General features: G+C 50.4%; 1 protein-coding gene across 1 annotated transcript in view; it reads left to right on the top strand.

The window, feature by feature from the left end:
* Positions 1–24840, top strand: part of LOC100119354 (transcription factor SOX-5) — a 126170-nt gene that overhangs the window by 23054 nt on the left and 78276 nt on the right. The window contains exon 2 of the mRNA XM_016988782.3: positions 7284–7402. The gene's annotated coding sequence lies outside the window, so the exon portion shown is untranslated. The remainder of the gene's footprint in view (positions 1–7283; positions 7403–24840) is intronic.

Here is a 24840-nt window from a genome sequence, read left to right as displayed (position 1 = left end):
TCGATAAACGAAATTGGGAAAATCCAGTCGATAACAATCAGGATTATAGACGCACGTCAGCAGCGGCGCTATTGTTAACACTTAACAGTGTACAAATTTGTTAATTACAAATTTTTCAGTCCGTCGACTCGAAACCTTGCCGAGGAAAAAATAGCTGTATGTGCGCAAAGAGAAAAAAGTGAGAGAGAGCTAGGAAATGGACGCGCAGTGAGAGCGAGAGCGATATTCGAACACTTGGTCGACAAACACGCCTTCTGATGTGCTGCCGGCTCGCCTCCTCTCGAGGGGGTTGCAGGGACCTTTCCGATAGACTCGTCGGTAATTGCCGCTACAAACGAAGCGACTCGGCTGCTTTTTTCCATCACGAGAGAGTAGAGAGCGGAGCAGTCCCTCGCCCTTTTTGCGCGAGAACGTCGTCGCTGCCGCCGCCGCCGCCGCCTCACCGCCGCACCGCCGCGCGTCTCTTGATCGTAAAAATGATTGAAATCGCGAGAGAAAAAGCAGCCGGATACCGGCCGGAAAATGACAATCACATGGGGACGGATGCGAGCGGAACTGGCTCTGTCTGACGTCGTGGATCGAGCAGGCCGTGTGAGAGGGTGCGAGAGGCTCTCGGCGATAGTGTATAGTCTGCACCCTCGAGCCTATAGTATAACCGAGTATAGGCACATCGTAAGCAGATTACGCGCCCGTGACTTGTCTTCGGCGCGCTCTGGAATTTTTACCCGTCGGCTTGTGGTGATTTCCGCGTGTCTGCGCACTACTTTCCTTCTCAATTCTACGAGATTTTTTAATAGTTCAGAGTACTTTGCCACACGAAATATCGAACCGTCATCGATCAATCGTGATTCTGCCAGTCACACAGTTATGCGCACACGCGCGTTCTTTAAATTATCCGCACAGAGGTATACGCGTTCGCTTGCAAAATAAACGCCGCATTAAAAATTAACGAATAATTTCACGCCCGATCTGAGCGCAGATGTGCAGCAAGTGAGTATATGGGCGTCGCGTCGTCGTTTACAATCACTTAACAAACGTCATCGCGGCCCCGCGCGCACATAATGTTTATAACGTTCCTCGTAATCGTCGCCTCGGAAATTATTAAACGCCGATGAGCAAACACGGTCCGTTTTCCTCCAAATAAAGCCAATCGCCAAATATTTGACCAATCGATAGCCCCAAACAAGAAAGGAGTCAAAGTATACGAGGAAGCAGCGGACGTTAAACGCGTATAGAAAAGGCGTTTTGTTTGGCGAGCGCGCGCTCGATTACTTACCACCCCGACGACGGCGGCGGCGGCTGCGGAAAGAGAACAGCATAAGTAACTCTCGAGTACAGCGGGCTCTTTTCGTCCGGCTCTTCATTGTAAATTAATTACCTGGAAACGAGGAATTTCCGCTGCTCCCGTATACGCCACATATACGCGCACACAGACGCAGAGAGCAGAGAGAGAGAGAGAGAGAGAGAGAGAGAGAGAGAGAGAGAGAGAGAGAGGATTCAATGGAAAGTAAAAAGTGTCCTTTGATCGACCCCGACAAGAGATACTTTGCTGCTGCTGGTCAGTAGCCGAGTGTGCACACAGGGAAGAGAGAACTCTCGTTTCGGCCTTTGCTCTCTTTTGCTTTGGCTAAAGGGACATCGATGGTTGGCTCTCGGGGGAAAAAACAACATACATGTCCGCGTATCGTTCGCTTCATTTCGAACCTTATCGCGCCGAATTAGCTGCATTTTCTATGCGGACATTTGCTTATCAAATAGCCTGTGTGCGCGCGAGAGCTCAGCCTCCTCTTATGCACGTATACGCGAGCGCTTTTATGTACGAGGGAGCGAATTTTATTCATTAAGTTTGGGCTTTCAAAATGCTGCGCGGCCGCAATCGCGTAATCCTCGAATGAAGTGATATTTTTTCTCTATCACTCTCGAAAAATAAGCGCGCGTCGCTAAACTTGTTAATTAACTTGTATTTCGACGGACGCTGGCGCTTCGCTGCAGCTCGTATGTTTTGATACGAAGTACGAATGCTTTTACAGCGAATTTCATAAACCGGTACGTTGTTTTAGGTTTATACCTTTTTATTCGAAGAGCTCGCTGTATATTGAACGTCGTCACAATCGAAAATATCCGAGACGATGAGGCAAGGATTCCCCGAAGCCATCGGAAATTCCGCATAAAATCAGTCGTCAGCTCGTGTTTGCAGTGCGCACGAGAATACGCCGCCCTATAGCGAGTAAAACTGAAAAGAAGAGGAGAGACGATGAGTTCTCATCTCTCCGCGCGCGACTCTAGGCGTGGTTGCGAAATTTTCGAGCGTCTGGAGGTCAGGATATTCGCGAGGCTCCACTAATTGCATTAGAAAACGCGCGGCTCCCATGAAAAACGACATCTCGCGGACTGCCGATTGGCGCTGCTGCCACCGTCGTTTTCACCTGGTCAAACACGCTGCTCTCGGCCGACTCGTGTGTGCGTGTATGTATAATATATCCCCGTGCGCGGTCTCATTGTGTTTGCATTGTTATGTTAATCAGTCGCGAGGAGGCACACACTGACAATGCGTCAAGCTCAATTTGGGAAGTGACTCGAAAAAGAAGAACATGTGCCCGAGCAAATATTAACTAAGCAAATCATTAGTGCCTCTCTCTCTCTCTCTCTCTCTCTCTCTCTCTCTCTCTCTCTCTCTCTCTCTCTTCTGCAGTCGAAGTTGTCGTCGTCGTCGTCGTTCGTCGCGCGGAGCAGCGGAGACATTATTGACGCTTTCCGCGTGTGTGTGTGTGTGTGCGTTTGTGCGAACGCACACGCTCGACGCTAAATTATGCTCACCTGTGCGAATCTCGAACGCAGCTCTTGTCGTTTGACATTTTTTCGAGAGCTTTATTCGGTTCATCCGCGACGCCCTGCCTCTTCTGCCCGCGCATAATCTGGAAAAATATTTGCTCAGTGACGCTCGCGGCTATTCGTGTATATTATACGTGCAGGCGCGTTGTTTGACGAGCGATTTTTCGAGCGGGACACGATGTATGCCGGGAATTGAATTTCCAAACGCATTCAAAATGTATCACACACTGGTACACGAACGAGGCAAAATCATCTCTCACACTCAGAACAATGACATGAAAAACCACACGAATCGGATTATACTTTACAACGAGCACAGCCGCGAAAAAAAAAACCCAATGATTGTTCCGAGCGTGAGATTTTTTTCTCTCATCCGATCGCGATAACTCGAAGCGCAGTCACACATTGCGCGCCGCGGATTCAATTAAAATCTCTTACAATGCGTTTATACGCGTTCCTCCCCATTGTGCTTTTCCTCTACGCGGGCGGACGCATGGGCTTTAACGAACCATGCCGCTAATAACGTTACACGCGCGCAGCATCGCTCACTCGAGCATCGTCAGAAGTCAAGGAAGCCTCTCGAAAAAAAAACACTGGACCCTGCACTTGATCCCCTTCGGAGAGAGGCTCGATTCGTCTCTCTTTCTCTCGAGTGCCCAATCTGTACGTGCGCGCACATACGCACACACACGCGCGGAATCTCGGAACAAATGTTTGCTTTTTGAAGCCGCTGCTACGATGTCGGAGGCCCTGTACTTGCTACGGGTTTTAGTTGTGGAAAATCGTGCGTGACTCGACGATTTTTACCTCGGTGATGCCGTAAAGTGCGGAAAAAGCGAGTAAGTGGGCTGGCTAAATAAAATTTCGCCGCCGTCGTCATGAGCGTCTTGCTTAGGCGGCGCGCCGTGTGTTCCCGGCGTTATCTTTGTTTCTTCCTTTCCCGCGCGCTCTTTAATCCCGGCGAGCAAAGCCGCCCTCTCGGCGTGTGTAACGCAATTACGATTGTTGTTTGAATGAACAATCAAGCGCCCTCGAAACGCGCCCCAATCATTCAATTTCTGTTCAATCGACTTCTGCACGCGCCCGCGCGCGAGAACCTCCGCCAGCGCCCCTTCCCTGCATTATAGTCCGCTGTATACTCGCTTCCTTACCCCTTGCGTACAACGTGCGTCTAACACCGTTTCTCTCTCTCTCTCTCTCTCTCTCTCTCTCTCTCTCTCTCTCTCTCTCTCTCTCTCCCTCCTCTGTTGTTCGCGCGTTTCCTAGCACTAGTCGAGCTATGTATGCATAAATTGATTACGACAGCTCTTGTCGATTGTTTATCACAGCCGTTTTCTCCTCGAGGGAATTCGCGCGCCTGTGTGCATTGCGCTCGCGTGCGTTCTCGCGAGAACGGTTAGGCGATTAAGGCTTAACTAGGCTCGTTATATCCGTATGAATCTTTCTGTTAATTCCATCTGTGCAGCAGCAGCAGCGGCGGAAGATTAGCCAACAATGGGGTGTTAATGGCGCGTATTACCGCTAATTCATCACCGTTTTAACGAGGAATAATCAATACGGCGATTCGCTCTCGGTGCGGAAAAAATATACTCATACATGTCCATTGTGCGCTATCGTCGTCGTTCCGCGGCAAGTATTTATACAGAGGCGAATACCGTTCAGGTTCTTACCCTCGGGATCGGCGGAGAAACTATAATATCCTCTCTCTATCTCTCTATACTATGCCAGGGACTTTTTACACACAACGGTTGGAGCGTCCTCTATTTTTGCCAGCGCGTCCATTATCGGCGAGTTTGACACGCGACGCATAGCGGCGTCAGCAGCCGGTAGCTCGAGGTACACACACACACACATACACACACACACACACAAAGAAACAAACAAACAAACACAGGGAGAAGGTAGCGATTGCCAGGCTAACAAAGTGACTCTTTGGAACTTCTTATTTCCTGGCGGTGACAGGGCGCGTATTAGCCCGGGAAGAAAGCTAATAACAGCCTTGGCGCGATGCAGCCTGCTAGAGAGAGATGCTGGAGCCATATACCTGCTTCTTTTCTCTCCTTTTCTCCCCCTCAGACGCGCGCGCGCGCGCAGCCCGCCTCCGCCGCGTGCGTGTCACTTTTTCGCACGCGTGAGAGAGCTCAGGCTTGTGCCGTAGACACACAGCTCTATAGCGCTATATACGAGCGACTGTATAAGGACGAAACCCGGTTATTAGTTCTCCCTCCGACTTTTCGCTCGATACTTTTCTCTGCGTTTCTACTCGGAAATCTGAATAACGCGTTTATAAATATCGGCGATTCATCACGCATAACGGCTGCGCGGCGATAAATCGGCATAGATTTTTTCGCAAGTCATTCGAAAGTGTCAATTCACGCACGCTACACGGCCTCTCCGCGCACGATCGCATACGCACGTCCCACCGGATTCTTCGCGATAATTAAAGCCCGAGAGCGATATAGATCAGCCGCGTATGTTTTCGGCGGAACATCACAACCGGCCCCGAGAGCGGCTGTGTACTGTGCAGTGTATGCGTACGAGCCGTACGGCGAAGAAAATCCGCGAGAGAAAGAGTTGTACGCATGAGAGATAGAGAGAGAGAGAGAGAGAGAGAGAGAGCCGCAGCGTCGGCTACAAGATGCTTGACGCGAGAGGCATGCGTCTGTGTACGCGTATGGCCGACGGAGAGAGGGAGAACAGAAGGAAAGTTCGCGGCGGCGGGAGCGAGCGGGTGAACGGCCTGCCGCGTCCTTGCGAACCACCTGACCACACCGGTTGTGCCGCCACCATGCGGCAGCAGCTCTCCAGCATCCTTCGCTTCTCTCCTTCTCTCTCGGCATCCCTCCTACTCTCTGGGAGCTGCGAACGACTGGCCGCTCGAGTTTATCCGATTGCAGCGCGTGCGTTACGTATGTGCGACTGCGTGTCTCGCCGGAATTTTTCTCCGCTTCTAATCGCGCTCGATAGGCCGATCTCTCGGTTTCCCCTAATCGAGCTGAATGCGAAAATCTTTCCGAGAGAAAGAGCCATTAAGCGGCACTGGCTATGCGAGTCTCGTTCGCTGCGCAGTTTATGGACTGCAGCGAGTCGAGATTTCGTATCAATCAACTGTCACACCATTGTCAATTAGTTTTCGTACATTTTCTCTAAAACGCTCCATACAACGCGCTCTCGAACCTCGATTTCTCTCCTCGAGGCTCGAGCGCGGCAGGTTTATACACACACTTGCGCATAAGTACACCTATATCTTCCGTTCGTTTCTGCGCCGCGCGCGGCAATTTGTCATTCATCGATGTCTAATCTCCGCTGACGGACAACGCGCGCTCTCTCGGCGCTGCCGGGACCTAATCTACCAGGGCTTAAAAAGCCTTGTCAATTATGATATGGGAAAATAATGTCATTTCGAAACGAGTTTCGAGAGCGCGTGGGAACGCCGTTTATAGTAGAGTTGTATACACCGGCCCGATAATCGATAGCGAAGAATCAATGCTAATTTTCGCGCGCGCGTGAGGGAGAGCGAGAACAAACAATTACGACATTCCTCGTTCTCGGGCATGGCGTTACACGCGTGGGTGACCTGCCGCGCGCGCGCGGACAAAAGAATCCGGTCGCCTGCTCGCGTTATGTTTACGCGATGCGGTAATTTAAATAAAAGCGTCTTACTGTAGCTCTGCTCTCTCGAATCGCCAGGGATAAAGAGAAAACAGACGGGACACTTTTGTTACTCAACGAGAAGATTTGTCTAAGCCTCGAGCGCGCGTGTGTACAAACTCGAAAAAAGTCCTCCGAGGAGGCCCCCTCGAATGACAAATGTCAAGAGCCCCCGGAGTCTGGAAAACATTAAAGCCAGGATGAGTGGCCTCAGCTTACAATCGGTGGGAGTTGGAGAGAGAGAGAAAAAACGGTACACGCACGCACGCTAGTTTTCGAAATGCAACGCCGCCGCGCATCCTTGAGAATTTCCCTTTGTCACTCCCTGAGATAATACAAACATACGTCTAGCCGAATATTCTCGGACGCGATCGCTGTGTGTTTGTTCAAACGGATCGAGAGCGGCCGCTTCTCGGAAAATGTACCGTTTATAATGCGCATTACGTCTCGTCGGTTGATCGATGCGTCGTATGACCGTTTTGACCCAATACGCGTTGTGTTTCAGAGAGTCTAAAAATATGCGCGCCGGTGATAAATCACAATGGCGTCCTACAAAGACAAACATGCAAAACTGCACCGCGCGCTTTTTGTCTAATCTTCGGTAATTAATGAAACCTCTTTGTTTAAATTTATACTCTTTTTATGTTAAGCGCGCGGCCGATCTTGTCCGCTCTGAAAATAAACGACTCCGATTTGCCGTACAAAGCGAGCTGCTCCATTTTTAATCGCAATAATACATATTTCACGCGCACTGCTTTTACAATCAATCCTAATGAATTTTCCTTTCCGATGTCGCACAGGACGCTGCTGTTGTGCTACCACCTCCCGATGGTTGGCGTGATTGTCCGCCGGTGAATGGGGTCGCTCCGGCCGTAGAAGCTACCGCTGCTGCGATCTGCTGGAAGGAGATTCGAGCCCGGTAAGTAAAGCGACTCTCTCTCCACATGCAGCGAGAGAGCGAGCGGCATCTGGCCGACAGGCCTCCGATACTATTTAGATTTATTGCGCTCGGTCTCTTTCTCTCCGAGCCTTTGCATCTCCGCTGTGCTCGCCGTGCAGGCAGAGACGGCGCCGGCGCACTTTTCGCATCACTCCGCGAAACGCTTATAGCGGGGCTTATAACGAGGCAAAGCGACGTTAACAATGAGAGGAGCCTTTGCGGCCCCGCGAGATCCAAAGATCCGCGAACTTTGACTCGGGCTTCAATTAAAATATACAGATATAGACGCTTCCTGCATCGAGGAAGGACGAAATGGACACTCGGCTTATCTATATCGAACGTCATACGAGCGATATCTCGGCGGGGCTCTCCTCTAATCTAATCTGCAGCTACACCTTTATTCGCGCGAGCCCGTATTCTATTCTCATACCTTCCTCGTTCGCCGCGGCGGAGATACATACGAGCGAGACACTCTCCGCGAGGGAATAGCACGAGGAAGAGGAGAGAGAGTGTATAGAGTACTGCACACACGGGTGAGGGTGTGTAATGAAAGGAAGACAAACACTGCTGGTATGAAGGAGGCGAGAGAGACACGTCGTACAGGCATAGCGCGACTAGCTCTCTCCGTATATAGCGCAGCAGTTCGCGCGTCGCGAGATACGAGCTATTATATAGTGCAGCCATTGATAGCCGTTCGCGCAGGCGATCGCGTGTCCCGTCCGGCTATTCTTTTTTCCCGGCGCGCGGTCTCGAGATGTATACTTCCCCGTACGGTCGTGTGCGCGAGAGAGGGGAAAATTCGTCGGTCACCCGCCCCCGTCGGCTTTTTCTCTGTGTTCTTTCTTTTTTACCGCGCGGCGGCGGAATTCGAGATGCTTAGATTTATGCGCTCTTGGAAACTCGAGAGCGTTGTGTGCGCGTTATCTCGTCGTTATTTTTCGGGAAAAAATAATTCCGATAATTCGGATGACACTTGCGGGCTAATCGGCCGCGCGAGATTTATAGGGCCGCGCAGTGAAATTAAACAGTAGTTTGTACGTGTGGCGCCGATTGTGTACGATAATACGCATACCGCGCCGGGGGAACTTGTTTCTCTCTCTCCGCTGCAAAGCAGCAGCAGCAACAGCTGGATAAGTGCATACAATGTCGGCTAGTTTCGGCCGCTAATGGGACAGAGAGAGAGAGAGAGAGAGAGAGAGAGAGAGAGAGAGAGAGAAAGACAGATACAGGATTTACGGCCTTATCTAGCGCTAATTTATTTGCTATTAAGCGCGCTTAATATTTCCAGGCGAGAGAAGCGTGCAGGGCACTTTCTAAATCTAATTACGATATAATTGTATCAACGCCGCGCCTGCAGATACATCGTGGACTTTTCTGAACAAGGAGACCAGCTGTGCGTCAATGCGCGATTCGCTCCGTCGATTGGGCGAAATTACGTAAAGGAGAACCGGCTCCGAGCTGGCTCGAGAAAAATAGAGAGAGAGAGAGAGAGAGAGAGAGAGAGAGAGAGAGAGAGAGAGAGAGAGAGGTACTCAATGGGTATTGCGCGCGCTCTTCTAGGCTTCTAAATTAATGACGAGCTGTCATGGCGTTAGTTCGTATATGATTTATCGGCTGAAAATTAATTCCGAACTTTAATTAATTCTTAACCCGCTCGATCGTAATTACAATAATTGAGCGGTATCGTACTTTCTAGATTCATTAGGGGGGAAATCGCGCGTAAGCTGCCGCGCCGCTGTTCCTCCATTTTTCCTCGCCGTTATGATTCTTCGATCAATACACAAAGAGATAAAAATCAGATAATTACAGGCAATAGAAGCCATTACGCTCGATGCATCATTTGTCTTATCCGTCCGCCGACTCCCATTCGTTTCGTTCAAGAGAGAGAGAGAGAGAGAGAGAAAGAGAGAGAGAGAGAGAGAGAGAGAGAGAGAGAGAGAGAGAGAGCGCGATTATTACACGTTCGTCTCTAATGGCATAACTCGGGCGCAAAAATAGCCGCTTTTTCATTTCCGATCGGTCGTCGGTTATATCGAGTCTCCCGAGCCTCCCAATCTCTGCTTGCATACGCAGGGCAAATAAATCAATCGATTCGCGCGCGCACTACGCACACAGAGAGCGTCTCTGAGCCAACCTTTGCATCATCGGGGCAAATAAAACGCTTATATGATGACTGAGGCTACAGACATCCGTTTGGGGACAGGAACTAAAATTACATGCATGCGAACGGGTATTAACAAAGAAAACGTCGTTAATCAGGAGAAAGGAAGAGCTGTTTCCATACGTGCGTCTTGCTTGTAAAAACAGACGCAGGTGATCCTCCTTTACACGCGCGACCATTTTCAGTTTTCTTTTCGCTCTCTCATTTACTACACACAAGTTGTCCTCGGAAAGAGACTCGGCTCATGCGGAAGTTTGAAAATAAACCTCGCGTTATTAATCGTCATTATAATCCAGTTCGAACTGCTGAAAATGAAGTCGCGTATACCTGCATTTGAGCACACGAGCGCGTATAAATAAGTAAACGTTAAAATATCGCTCATAACTGTTTGCTCGCGGACGTCGAGAGAACACGCTGCCGGCACTAAAACCGACAGCGATTATCCAAACAAGCTTTGAACAACGGAAGTATAAATCCCGATTAAAAAAAAGTGAGAGAGGAGACACAAAGAGCCGCACTAAAAGTTGGCAATAAAATAATCAAAAGAAATCCCGCGCCGAGAAATAACGCGACTCTCCTCTCTCTCTCTCTCTCTCTCTCTCTCTCTCTCTCTCTCTCTCTCTCTCTCTCTCTCTCTCTCTCTCTCCTCTCTCTCTCTCTCTCTCTCTCTCTCTCTCTCTCTCTCTCTCTCTCTCTCTCTCTCTCTCTCTCTCTCTCTCTCGTATAGCACGTGGGCGTCGCGAGATTACGAGTATGGTCGATCGCCCGCACGAGCGCAGGTTCCATTCTTCTCCCTCTCACTCTCGTGCGCTCACGCGTGCGCGCGCGCGTGAACTTTTGACAGAGAGAAAAAAGCGCGCGCTCGCGCCTAAGTAGTTTAGGAGATTTGAGCTCGCGCGGCGCGGAAGGGAAATTGATTGTCGTTTCGCCACCTGGGGATTAAAGAGAAGAGCCGAGAGCCTGCTCCCACGGTCTCGATTTTGTGTGTGTGTGTGTGTGTATGTGTGTGTGTAGTACCACGACACGCCCGTTGTACAGCTTGGCGCGCGACACCGCGCACGTACGAGTTTTTCATGTAGGTGATGGATCGCGGCGAATAATCGATTCGCGAGGATTTCGCGCGTTTTATAAATTTCAATACGCGATGATTGTTCGTCATTACGTCGTTCCGCCGCCGACGCGCTTAATTCGTGTGATTAGTCGGCTAAGGTCTGCGAGAGCGAATAAGTTCGTCGCGGCACACACTTCCGGCACATCCCCCTGAAAAGGGTATGCGTAACGTCGATGGAGAAATTTTCCTCTCTCTTTTCTCGTCCCTGCCGTCACGTGTATAGAGGTCGCGGATATAGCACACGGGGGTTAAAGATTATTCTCTGCGGATTCCATCGAGCACGTCAATTGCGAGTGATCAGCGAACGGAAGAAGTCGTCGCTCTGGGATAAGGGAGCTCGCGCGAGGGGCGAAGAATTCAGCCTTCTGCGTCGTGTGTATAGCTATACGCTTTCCTTCTGGCATTAAAACCGTGGCTCAAAGAGAAATAATGTCTCTCTGATTACTCGCCTCAGTTAAATTCACTGCGCTCTCGCTCGGTTTTCTTTCTTCGTCCCTCTTCGTCGCCCCTCCCGCGCGCGCGCGCGCGCGTCCAGTTCGCCGAACGAAAACGAACGACGAGAAGAGAGAGGGAGAGGGATTAAAACGATGTTTGCGCGAAAGCCAAATGCATTACCAACTTTATCTTGCTGAAGAGGCAGCGCGCACGCCGTATTAGACTCCCTTTTATCTCTCTGTATCTTTTGCCCGCGCGCCTCCTTTTCTTTCTGATCCTTCTGTCTGCCCGTCTGTCTGTCTCTCTATATGGCTGCTGCTGCTGTTTGTTTTCGTAATTCCGAGGCGAGGAACCGCTGCCACTTCGTCTTCTGCTTCACCGGGTACGACGACGTCGTTATAATATGTTAACGTAATTCTGGAGAGCTTACGAAATCTATAGCGACGATCGACACTCGATTGAATCCTTGTCTATCTGCGTGCTTTATAAAGTCGTTTCTCACGTCCGGCCTCGTTAGTCGGATACTCCTTTTTACCTCGTCTCCATTAAGAGGTGTGTTGTCACCGCGATATAATATACCGCTGTGTGCCATAAATCTAAAAGGATACAGTCGCGCGCGAGTGGAGACGAGGAATTTATATCGAGTCGCCGAAATAAGGTCTCGTCAATGAGCGCAACACGATTTTTCTTCTAAAGCGCCGGCCGAGATCACTTAATAGGTATACACACCGATGTTCTCTATACCTTTTGTCGTTCCCCGCGCGCACCACAATCACGGGATTACACTCGTCTAATCCGCAAACGCCGTGATTATTCTTTTTATACGAATCACGACTGCGGCGCTAATTTGTTCGTTGTGGGGAATCGGTCTCCTGTGACAAAGCAATCAAAGCCCGACTACGAAGTAGACGAGCGAGCGAAAAACAGATGCACCCGAGAGATAGAAATCGCATATGAGTGCCCGTATCCAGCCTACACCGCTGGGCTTATCTCCCACAATCTCGAATTTCGATAAGTAGACACGCTTTTCCGTGCTCTCTCGTCGTCGTGAGATGACCCCCTCGGATTTTCACGAGATATCGGCCGGAGATCCCCCAGCTCTTTCTCTGCAAAGTAACACGTGTGTGTCCCCCTACGGAGAAACAAAAAGTGTATAGGTATACGACGCCGGGCGAGGCTCCGTAAAAAGAGAGAAGCCTATTTACATGCGCGCACGCGGCCCTGTGTGCAAGAAAGACAAACAGGAGCCGAGAGAGCGCAAAAGGGATAGACACATAGTACACGCGTGTACGAAAGGTCCTTTCCGTCCACGGAAAAACACACGGCTCGTCGTCGTCGGGCGGCGACTCGAAGGGGCGGATGACGATTCTCCCCCAGGAGCAGCAATTTATAAATAATTGAGCCGAGTCCGGTAAAAAATGAATTACGCCTCCCTGTACAATATGAGGAGTTGCTTTACAGCGAGAGAGAGAGAGAGAGAGGACCCGCGAGACCTCGGCGACGTATAGCGTAACCGCATCAATTTTGCAATCGGAGAATTTTTACGTCCTGCAGCCCCGCGGACATATTTTATGAATGAACGACCCGCGCCGCCGCGCATTCTCGCCCTTATTCGACATTATTACAGCGGCCGCGTGTACCTTTTTTTTCTTCCTCTTCGTTATACTATACAACGCTCTACCGCCGCGTCGTATTTTCAAATTTCCCTAATTGGCCCGGGAGTGCGCATGATTTACGCAGCCTTTTCCGATCCGGATTTTTCAGGCCGCAACTCTCTTTATTATTATTTCAATATTGTGTCGTAACTGCTGACCGGCACTCGTGGAGTTTTACAAACAGGATGGCGGTCGTTTTATTTCAGAGCTGCGATGTCAGGTTTGAAATTTATGGCATCTTTAGGTAGTTACATACACGCGCGCGTAGTCCGAGATTAAAGTCGCGCGACACGCAATAACAAAACGCAATTTTTCGCGCGCGCGCGCGACTAACGTATACTTTCACGAGAGCGGGGGGTCGGGGGGGGGGGGCGCAAAAAGCGCGGATAGTCTGTCACACACGGCCGTCCGAGACTTGTCAGTCGACTGCTGTACTATCTTTCCTATGTATACGCTCGCGCCTCGTCCTCTTACGCAGCTGGCGCAATCTGCGATCTTAATAACGCTTTCGTTCTACATAAATTTACATGAAATTGCAGGCTTTTCCGCGGCGCGCGCAGCCGAGAGCGTGAGGCAGAGACGAAGACTGCAATTTACGTATGGCTTCTGTGTAATGATAACCGCGCGAGATGCGCTTGCAGTGCACTTATCCCGAGTTTGTTTTTCCAATTGGCTTTGTGCCGAACAATTTGCGAATTATCGCCCCGGAACCGTGTATTAAAAGCTCGCTTGCATCGGAATAGAAACAACGAAACTCCGGCGATGATCAGCGACAAAACTTGTTCCGCTTTTTACCCGAGTATACAGCAGCATCGTGTCCGCGAACCGCTTTGTTTCTCCCTCGAGAGGGAGAGCCAAATCGGTATAAGCTCAAAGCAGCGGTTGCTTTAAGAAGTCGCGAGTATAGTATAGACTCGCGAAAGAAAGAGCCGCCCGAGAGAGATGCCGATCCGATGTCTCCGGAATCCGCGGCACGCCGCGCGCGGGCAAGAAAAACACACTCGCGCCCGCGCTTTGTATAGCCTCCTTGTTCCTTGCGTACACGTGTATGTAACGAGCCTGCAATTCAGCGAGCCGATAAAAATCGAGCGCATTATCCGCGTGCAGTCGATATTTTATTGGATAAAAAGCGCGGGAAATTCGATTCTAATCGCTGTGGCTGCTTCTATACCCGTTTATCGATGGAAAATGCCTATTCGCTTTATTTTATGTACAATAACGCATCGTTGTATGTTATATGTAGAAGGAGAAGCGCTGAGAAAACGAGAGGAACAATTATCGCGCAAAACACTCGTACAATGGCAAATATCATGAGCCGATGCGAGAGATAGAATCGAGGGCGAAACTAATTGCAGTTATTTTAATTTCATTACGGCCGCGAAGCTCTCTCGAGCGCGTGGGTGTTCCCCGGTTTGATATTCAAACGACTTCCTCGACTAATTACCCCCTCGCGAGACGTATCGCGAATACGGAGCGTATTTAATTGTGAAAGAAAAAACAAAGGCAGCCGATCGCCCCGAAATAAAAAAGAAGGAAGTATAAGCCAACTGCGAATCTGGCTCTTGATTGCCGACGATTCGCCGCGGCTTTGATCGTGCGTAGGATGTATATAGAAGCAAACGCGAGAAGAGCGCGCATAAGTTCACAATTACTCAATCACGGGGATCGCGCACGAGGCGTAAAACAGCGCGAGCGTAATAAACCCGATTAATAAGTGCATTATGCGATCTGCCTCTCGGATTCCCCTCTTATCGCCGCGGGTTTGTGTGTGCGCGCATGCGAGGGGGGGGGGGGGCAGAGACTGCCGACTCCCCGCGCATGCATTATCCTTCTCGCTTTCTGTCACTCCCTCTCGGCCAGCATTAGAGCGTATGATTATACATTAGGTCGGCGGAGCGCATCGTAAGTAGTCGGAGATAGCATCGGCCGGCGCCCGACGTCTCTCTTTCGCTCGCTCTCGTATAATCGCGTGTCTGTGCTCACAGTCGCAGGCGAAAATCCAGCGAATAATGCAGAGGCAGCTCGTGTGCTACTATATTACGGAGATGTGTTACACTTTTTTGAGAAAAGATCACGGCTTATATTACGTGACGCGCGATATTAAAAATTCACGTCCTATATGTCCCAGATATTCAGCGCGAGGCTGCACGCGGGGAGTACGTTTGATGACACAAGGGCCAGCGAGGCTGCTTTGACTGCTCCCCAGAGAACAAAATCTCTCTCTGTTATCCCTCGTTCCCGCCTTTTTTCCACCTCTCTCACTGAAACATCCTAATTCCCCGGCGCGCTGCCGCAGCTCTCGTTACGCTGTGCTCTACACACCGATACGCGCTGTTTTCTCTCTGTCGAATGTTATTTTAACCGACGGGGCTCTGCCTCTCTTTTTCTCGGTTTCCCGGCGCAGCGGCAGCAGCTCGTTCGTCTCTTTTTGCCTCTTCTCGACGCTGCTACACTACCGCACCGCTGCTGCCTTGTTTGTGAATCGACCAAAGGACCGTCGTTTTTTCCCCCGCTCGCGCGCGCGCGCTCGCTTTTTAATTAGAGGGACCTCTGGCGAATATTTTTCCCTTCTCTCTCTCCGACAAGGAAAAGATAGCGTGCGCGCGTTGCGATCATCCTATGCACGCGCGCGTCTCTTTTAACCCGGCGATTTTTCCTGTACTGTATCGCTCTCTCCGTCTGTCAAAGGGTAATTTGCGTAATGCCGCGCCGCGTAGCTCTTGAGGCCGAAACCCACGGTACGCGGACTGATAATATGCGCGAGGGGGAATGAGCGTTTTCCTCTTTTTCTGCGATTCGTTAGCCGAGCTGCTGCTTTTTCGCCGTTTCTTCCTTTGGTAATTACGCGCGTGACTTGCCGCTATCAGAGCTTTTTATTCCTCGCGAGCTTTCAAGTAGCAGTGGGATTTGGAAAGAGCGGCCCACGCGATTCGTGTTTTCGGTTGCCAGGGATACACTATTATATCTTACCTCGACCGATGTGCTCACTCTCGGTCCGCTCTGGGCCATTGATACAACGCTCTTGCGCGCGCGAAACACAAATGAGAGGGAAATAATGCAAGAAGCTCCGGCGCGTTGTCCTCGTCATCGTTGTTGCTTTGCAAAAGGTTATACCCTTCAAGCAACCTTGATACTTAACTAGGAGGAGAGAGAGAGAGAGGGAGAAAAAGAGGGCTTCCATTGTCGAGCTGCACTATGGACACATTGTGCTCTCTTTGAACGACCACAAAGGCCCCGAGGCGGCTCTACTAGCGCGTTTTATATTCAGCTCGCGCGCGCGCTCTCTCGCCTCTTCGCACAAAGACGCCGTCTTCAATCTCTCACACGTTCAGCGAGAGAGCGTAATCGGAAACATTTAGGAGGATCGACCATAGTCTGCTCTCGCGATTGTTTGGATCATCGGCCAACAATTTTTTTTTCATCGCGCACCGGCGAGATCATCAGCCTTCATTACGCGTAATGAGAAGTTTCTCCGAGAGGAGCTAGAGGCGATGAGCGTTTCTTTCTTTTGTCGGAGGCGAGAAAAAAGTCGATTCCGAGAATCCAATGCGGGTAAAACCTCTGCGCGTTACCGTTACGATAAGCATCCTCCGTATTACAATACGCGTCGAAGCAGACGGACTGAGTAATCGCGCACGACAACGATTCCCACAACCTTGAACTACTCCCTCGCACTAATCGTCGGAGCTTATTCGGCTGCTAACCCCTTGAATCATCGCGCACCCTCGCTCATATTCGTGCGCGCGATATTCTCGCACCTCGGCCGCACAATGGGCTTTCATCTCCGCCGCAGGTAAATCCGGGGGGATTAATTAGTCACGATCGCGGGGAGCTACCGTCGTGTCGGGAGCATAAAGATTCTCACAGTGTAGAGCCGGAGAGCTTTGACAAACTCGCCCGTTATCTGCGGCTTGAGATACGCGCTCGCGCATGTCTCGCAAGGACTAGTGCAGACGGCGACGACGAGTGAGAAGAGAGCCGGCGTTGGCGAATGACACAATGACTGCCGAATGAATGTGAGCATTATGTGCCCGGGCGATTATGTGTTGGGCTTGTAAAACGGATGACAATCGCGTCGCTCTCTCAATGCCGCCGCCGACGACGTCGGATTAGAATAGCACCTTGGCCAATGGATCGGAGATAATCGCTCGCTCTCTGCAACAACTCGTCCTTTCAATTTGACAATCCGCTGCTTCCTCTCTCGGCTGCGAGCTACAGAGACGCAGGCGCGCTCGGCTTCCGCTCTCGTTCTCCTTATTACACCTTCCGAAACGAGAGCAAGTACTGTTAATTCGCGTGCAAAAATTCGAAGAGCGCCGCTGCGTCGAGCCGGGCCGCACACGAGGACACGTGTTAACGCCAGAGAGAGAGAGAGAGAGAGAGAGAGAGAGAGAGAGAGAGAGCCGGTATATGCATTATCGAGGCTCTGCGCGGAGCAGGCAGTACTTATCGAGGCAGAAACATTGCCGAAAAATGCACTTTGGGCCGGACGAGATACAGCGGCAATCTCTCATCGGGCGGCGCTGTGCATTATACGCTGCGCACACACACGAGAGAGAGAGAGAGAGAGAGAGAGAGAGAGAGAGAAGATCGAAGCCTCTGCGAAAAAATTCCTGTCGCGCGAATAATCGAACCCTCGGCGATAACGACCGCAGCACTTTTTCTCCTGCGCGTGTGTGTGCTTGAGAAAGGACGCGCGGCCATCTATCATGCAGCTGCCGCGCTTCGCCATTGTGTTGTTAGTCGCCGCAGCGCCGGATATATCCTTGCCGGGAGTGAGTGTGTGAGAGAGACTTACGGCCCCGAGCGTGCGGAACATGTGTTTGTCCCCGCGGTGACTTTCCTCTCGCCCGCGCGCGCGAGCCTCCTTTATCTTGCGCTCTCTCACGCTCTTTTGTACCGCGAGTGCTTATATGGACCGCCAGCCTCTCGGCTCTACCGCTTTTTCGACAGATTCGCGCTTGATTTTCACCCGATACGTGCGCGAGTGTACAAGACTCGCCGCCAGCGGGCCCTTTGGAATTGAGCCCTTTGAAAAGTTAAATAAGACTCTATTCACGGGATGATAAACTTTTTTCTTCCCGAGGAGCTCTCTCACTCTCGTTTGAGAGGAGAAGATCGAAGGATTCCTTAATTTGCAGAAATGTCAGCGCGCGGATATTTAAATCCCTTTGAAAGCGCTCAGTTTGTCGGATATCGCTTCTGAAGAAGGTGCGAGAGAGACTTTCAAACTTTACAAAGAGACCCGAAGACCGCGCGAGCGATCTCTCTCCCAGCAGCTGTCTATAAGAAACATTAGCGAGAACGTATCTCATTATCAATGACCCGGAGAGCCTCGAGAGCGTCTTAATTCCGAGGGATGGCCTCTCCTGATCCACCGAAAAAAGAGAGCGAAAGAATATCTCGCCGGTAGAGTAATTTACAAATGGCCATTTCTCGGAAGGCGCACTTCTCCGCGAGCGAGCGAGAGAGAGAGAGAGAGAGAGAGAGAGAGAGAGAGAGAGAGAGAGAGGGAGGGAGTGAGACAACGAGCGCACACGGGAAGAACGGAGGGGGGGAGAGATAAGTCTTTGATGTCTAGAGGAGATACGATGATAATCACGACGTGGCTATTTCTTGCGCGCGCGCCTATGAAACGGTGAAAAATTTATGAAACGTTCGCCCGGGAAGAAATTTGTAATTTCAGCGTGTTTCCCCCCTCGCGCGATATCAGCCTACGATAAAGTCGGATATTTGCCATTATCTCGGCTCGGAGTGAAATTCGCGCAAGATTGAAAATTCGATTGTTTCTATGAACAGAAAAAATTACCTTACACATACGGTAGGACACACACACACACACACAGAGTCAGACCCGAGCAAGTCGCGTATCGCGTTAAATTCCTTTTTCTCCTCGCACTTGCGAGCGCGCGCATCCGAGAGGCCGCGATGCTACTTTTTGCGCCTCGGCCTCTCCCAACCGGCTTCTCTCTCTGCTGCTATACACACGTACTCTGGCTATAGTTATAAAGCAACACGGGAGTCGATACGCCGGTAGCCGAGCAGTAGTAGCGTGTTACGCCCGCGGCAGCACTTAATATGGATCACCGGCTGCTGCGCTGGAAAATCTCCCGAGAGAGAGAGAGAGAGAGAGAGAGAGAGAAGCGACCATTCTATTGAATTGCCCCGTAATTACTTCGTTGTATTATAATCATTCGATCTACGCGAGGCCCGCATTCTTTCCGATGAAAATTAGCGCGCGTTCTTTTTTCTCTTCCTTCTCGATCAACGAGAGCCCATACAGCATTATCGTGCGTCTCCCGCATAATACGCTTCAATTTCGCTTTGGAAATTCCTCGGTTTACCAAGCACCTGTCGCGCGGAATATATCATCGCTCGAATGTACAACAATAACTCGCGAGCGTGCGCGAGAGAGAGGGCAGAACCTGCCTCCTCTAATTAATTGACTGTGACTGCGGTGCGCGAGTAGATAACCGTGCGATAGCGATCATAGTCGCGCTGCGCGGAAAGAGGAGGAATAACAACAGAGCGTCGCCGGGAATAAATCAGGCAGACGTACGTATAAATAAGCGATAAACTCGAGAGTTTATTGTGCTCCTCCTATCTCCCGACGTATCGACTGATGGCACATCAGCTCGCTCGAGGAAGCCGTTCATTAATTTTCCCTGGGACGTGTACATTGAAAAGCCAAAATATACACGAGAAAAGAATCAGCCACAGGCCGATAAAATGCCTCTCTCGCGCGCACGAACAATATAAGGACGCGCCGCTGCAGCATCACACGCAGCGAGCGGCTCGATCTTTCTCGCGGCGGCGACGTCCTGCTTTCACGCAATCCAATGCGCGCGGCCCGTGAAAGTAGCTGGTCCATCCACCTTTATACATACCAATGGAATAGAAAGCCGCTCGCTCGCCAGAGAGAGAGAGAGAGAGAGAGAGAGAGAGAGAGAGAGAGAGAGAGAGAGAGAGAGAGAGAGCGAGAGAGAGAGAGAGAAACTTTATAGCCAATCGAAATCGTAAAGCGCAGCTGAGCATAGCTCGAATTTAACGAGGCATCTCTGCGTAGCTTCTTCGACTGTCTCGCCTCGTATTCTTCCTTCCTCGGAAAATCGCCCGATGACGGCGTCGTCGAATAAAACGATGAAGAATGCAGATTGACCTGAGTGTATTGGAAGGCGCGCTCGCTTTATTAATAAACGTAACTGGATGCACATAACTCCACGTATGTGAAAAAAAACGATGCAATAAAAAGTAGTACAAGTATCAGTATCATAGCATAAACAGCTCAAGCAGTAGGCCCCGTAAGCAAAGCAGTATTGACATGGCTGGCAGTGTGGCACGCCGCTATATATCTAGACTTGGCGCGCAGATTGACGAGGGAAACGGGAAAACTCCTGTGCGCCACCTATCGCCGGAGTGTTTAAAGACCAGTTCCAAACTGTTTTGTTTTGTATACACAGGTTATCGCCACACCGATTCCATACTCTCTCACATAAGAAAATACTGAAGATGAGTTACGCATCGAAAACACGTCGAGGCTAAATTTCATTTTGATGACGCGATTTTACCGTCCAGTTTATTGCATTCCGCGAAAGCTCTCTCGAAAAATGAAGACGCTGTATTCAGATTTCGTCCCGCTGGAAGGGTATACGTATAGGTATACGCGCGTATAGTCCGCGAAATTTATTATCTGCCTAGCTCGTATAAAATTGTCTTCCCGTGCTCTAGCCGATATCTTTTTTCGACTTTATGCGCGTCGCCGTAAAGCAGGCAGTTACGGCTCGGCCGTTGTCATGTTTTCCTCTGCTGCGAAAATCTATTTTCATCAGCCATCGCTCAGGTGCAGCCGAATGTACACTTCCTCGCGCGATGACCCGCCGACGGCGTAACCGGGCGACATCTTGCTTCGCGCTCGCAATGCAGCATAATATAGAGAGAAACGAATAGTGCATAATAGTGTAGGGGCTACCGCATGCCGTTATGCGACGCCGGTAGCGCTCGCTCGCGCGGAGATATATCTCGAGGGGCTGTCAGGAGAGTAGAGAGTAGCTATTATCGGCTCCGATCTAATAGCCCCGCATATAAGGGGCGCGAGAGAGGTCTGGAAAACAATGCAGCGCGGCAGCAGAAGGATACATTTATACGCGGAGAGATACAAAGGGCTCGGGACGATTGTTGTGTTGTCAAGCCCGCGGAGGGAGAGGAGGACGAATGGCCGCGTCGAAAGCAATCGACGCGGCCGAGTGACGCGAGATATGAGAGATCGAGCGAGACAAGGGCTTAAATGACGCTAACGGGGTTGAATACAAGACTCGTGTCGATGGTCTCTGCAATTAGAGCTGTATTAGAGAAAATAGAGAAAAAACTGATGTGTCGCTGCAGTACGCAATGGCGGAGCCAACATAATTATATACACGCGCGCTTCATCGACCTCTCCTTGGCCACAAGTACACACAGACTGCAGACAGTCTACTCCTTCCAATTAAAATTGCTCCCGGCCTATTGTCCGATCAGACGTCGATTAATATCGGCGATGTAATTGCGTTAATCGGCGCTACCGCTCGACAATACAATGCGTCTATACGGAATCTTGGTCGGCATCTCTCGTGTGGACTAGTAGTTGTCACTCGCGGCCCGATGAGATACGAGCGAAACTCGTACATGCACGAACCGCTTTTCAATCGCCCCGTGTTTTCTCGAACAAAAGTCTGCACTCACACACACATTGTTCGCGACTTTCCTCAAAGATAATTGTTGTCCTAAATTTGTGTCGCAAGCTCTCGTACGAGTCAGTCTAATTAAATTCAAACGGATAACGTCTCTGCTTTTCGAAGAAAATCGCCACTGTGGTCGCTAATTATTCATTGCCAGTGCGACAGAGTTATACGTTCGGTATGCATATAGGAGCTCGAAAGAAATGATAAGTGAGGAGCCGTTTTCGCTTAGCATATAACGCCCGCGGTGCAGCTCGTCCCACATCTGCATGAAACAATCGCGGGCGCACATACGCATACGGAAGACCGCAGCGCAGTAACCGTGCGCGCGAACCAGTTTTATCCACGTGACCGGTTCGCCGACACTTTTATTTCTTCTCTCTCTCTCTCTCGAGCTTAAGTAGCGCGAGCGAGCAGCAGGTCCCGCTCGATTTCATCTTCGGCGAAAATTCTCTCCTCCGGCTAATGAGCGCGGAGGACGACTCGTCTAATTGGATTATCGTTATTGCGGATATAATTTCCACGGCATCAGAGCTGCTGGCGTGGACCCTCGCGATTGACGCCGGTAGTTTAAGCGAGATCGAGCGAGAGACTCATGACTAAAACAGCGGAGCGCGCGGGGAGGCGATAAATGACCGCAATGATCCCCGATTGTAAAGTAAAAAAGAAGAAGCGCGCGGAGAAAAGAAGTAAAAGAGGGGCAGTACCCGCTCGAGCACATATAGATCGCTCGCGCTGCTGTATAAATGATGATCGCGGCGCGCTCGCGCGAGTGTGTCTATACTCCACGGGCCGATAAATACGCCGGTCCATCCTCGGGGGCGCTCGCGCGAATTATAGGCGTTTTAAAAATATTGTCCCATCACTTATTCAGGACTTCCCCACTGCGAGGCGAGCCGTGCCCGCGCTCGCCTGCCGCGGCTAAGCTATTGCTTTCCGATACTATCTCTCGATCACAATTTTCGAGAGAGCGCGCACCGAGAGGAGTTTGTATTATTGAAGCGCCCGTACATATATGGGGGCTACTGCCGGACACGCTCGTGCTACTGCTCTCTCTCTCTCTCTCTCTCTCTCTCTCTCTCTCTCTCTCTCTCTCTCTCTTTCTCTCTCTCTCTCCCTCTCTACACTTTACAGTTGCTCGTGAAAAAGAACGAGAGTACTTTTCTTTCTTATTCTCTCTTTTTATCGCCGCCGCCGCTCTTTCCAACTTGTGTGTGGGTAGTTTCGCTGCCAAATAGCTTCGTGCATTTTTTACACTGCACACCCGAGGGAAAATAATTGGACCGATGATTCGTCTCGGAGGCACGAGGGCGAGTAATTACCGAAAGACGTGGCGCGCGGAGAGCCGATATTCGCGAGATAAAATAATTTCCATTAGGCCGGCCCCGAAGAAAGAGATTAATCAGCTGTTGCTGCTACGGCTGACTCTCGATAAAAACTCCGAGCATTCTCGACTTGTTTTGTTCGCGGCCGGCGCTATCGGGAATCTAAGTAGCACCTTGCCCTCGGATTTTGTCCGAAGACCCTCGTCCTCGGCGCGAGAATTCGCACGTCCGCACGAAAATAGCGAGGGCTGCGCGCGAGAGAAGGTCATGAGGTCTATATCGACGAGAGGTAAAGATGGGGGAGAGAGAGCTGCACATGAGCGGACACACAGTTGAATCTGGCGGGCGTTAATGAGCAGCGCTGCAGCATTACGCATACATTAGGCTGCGCAGCGGCGATCACCTCTCTCCGATCGGATCTTTCCCCTCCGCGCTGCCGCTGCAGAAGTGCACTGAACGCGAGTCCGAAGTTCTCTCTCTCTCTCTCTCTCTCTCTCTCTCTCTCTCTCTCTCTCTCTCTCAGCCGCCGGGAACGGGAAGCGGCGCTTTCAATTATTCCCCGAACAATCCCGCCGCTTGTTTCCTTCAGCGATTACATCTCCAGGTATTTATTCCCTTCGAGAGGGAGAGACTAGTCCAGCTTCTCTCGCTCGCGCGGCGACGACGAGCTGCTCTTAAACGATTGTTAAGCTGCAGCGGCCGCCGCGCAAGAGTCAATCGAGATCGCCGCTGCCGATTTAAATTTCAAGGCCAGCAATTACTTGCTTATACCGATTATGGCGACGCTTTCATTCAGCGGCTTTGTGCGCTGCGCTCCGATGCCGCCCCGCTCGCTGTTTTTATTTTGCTCTCGCAGCTCGCTGCCTCTCTCGAAATCGACGCCCAGGTATGCATTATATGCGACAGGAAAATCAATCAGCGGAGCTGACAGCGAAAATCTAATATTGCGAGACATACCCGCCGGTCAGACTCGTGGAAAATTAATTTGCTTCTCGGGACAAGAGACAAAATATCGTTTTTCATTTTTCGAAAAATGCAGGCACGCGAGCATTACCATATAGCGATTTCAATCAAGCCACCCGATTTTCTCTTAATTAGTTAACACGTCGTAAACGGCGGCGACGCACTAGAAAATAATGAATGTCGCGCAGCTGGTCTAATCCCCGCGCGTGGAAACAGCTCGACGTTTTATAAGTGAAATTTTCACCTCATCAAAAATGCAAATCGCCTCGTTTAGATGATATTCTCCGCGGTTTATTAGATACTGGCTGAATCTTAATCGGACGTCGCGCGCAGTGTCGTTGTTTTAATTTCAGATTCTTTCGCGCGGGCCGCTTATTATAATATTGTAATTTATGCAGATACGCGCTCTCGCGGGAGAAAGAAGTCTCCTCGTAGTGTATTCTTTTCCCTCTCTCTCTCTCTCTCTCTCTCTCTCTCTCTCTCTCTCTCTCTCTCTCTCTCTCTCTCTCTCCTAGATTTCCGCGTGCGCGCGCGCGTTTGAAAACTTCCTGCTTGAAATTCAGAATTTTTACATATTTCAGAGTCCAAACGATCGTGCGCCTCGATCATTAATATCGAATAAATTTTCCCGCAATAAAGTCTTTTCTTTTTCTCTGTTGGCAGGTAAGACATTTCTTCCACATCTCACGCTCCGGCCTCGTAACTGCGTTGTAATTCAGTGCAGTGCAGTGTGAGTCGAATTTATATAAATACAAACTAATTTAATTACGGTATTCCAATAGTGTAAAAACGTTATCTAACAGCGCGCGCAGTATAGAGAGCGTTAATCCATTGATATTAAAACAAACCTGCGCTGCCGTATGGATTTGCGTAATATTTTCCGCGCCGCGCTCTCGCGCAGTAATAAATAAAAATCGCCGAAGTACAAGAGAGCCGAGTCGAGTGGAGCCGCCACCAGGCAAGCGCAGACAGGCAAAGAAGTCGACGACTTTCTAATCAGGCGACTTTTTCAAATGTTTGTTTATCCATAAATCGGAAACGCAAAAATGCCGG

This window comes from Nasonia vitripennis, assembly GCF_009193385.2.
Source record: "Nasonia vitripennis strain AsymCx chromosome 3 unlocalized genomic scaffold, Nvit_psr_1.1 chr3_random0004, whole genome shotgun sequence".
Taxonomy (NCBI): domain Eukaryota; kingdom Metazoa; phylum Arthropoda; class Insecta; order Hymenoptera; family Pteromalidae; genus Nasonia; species Nasonia vitripennis.
This window is presented reverse-complemented; position numbering and strand designations above follow the sequence as displayed.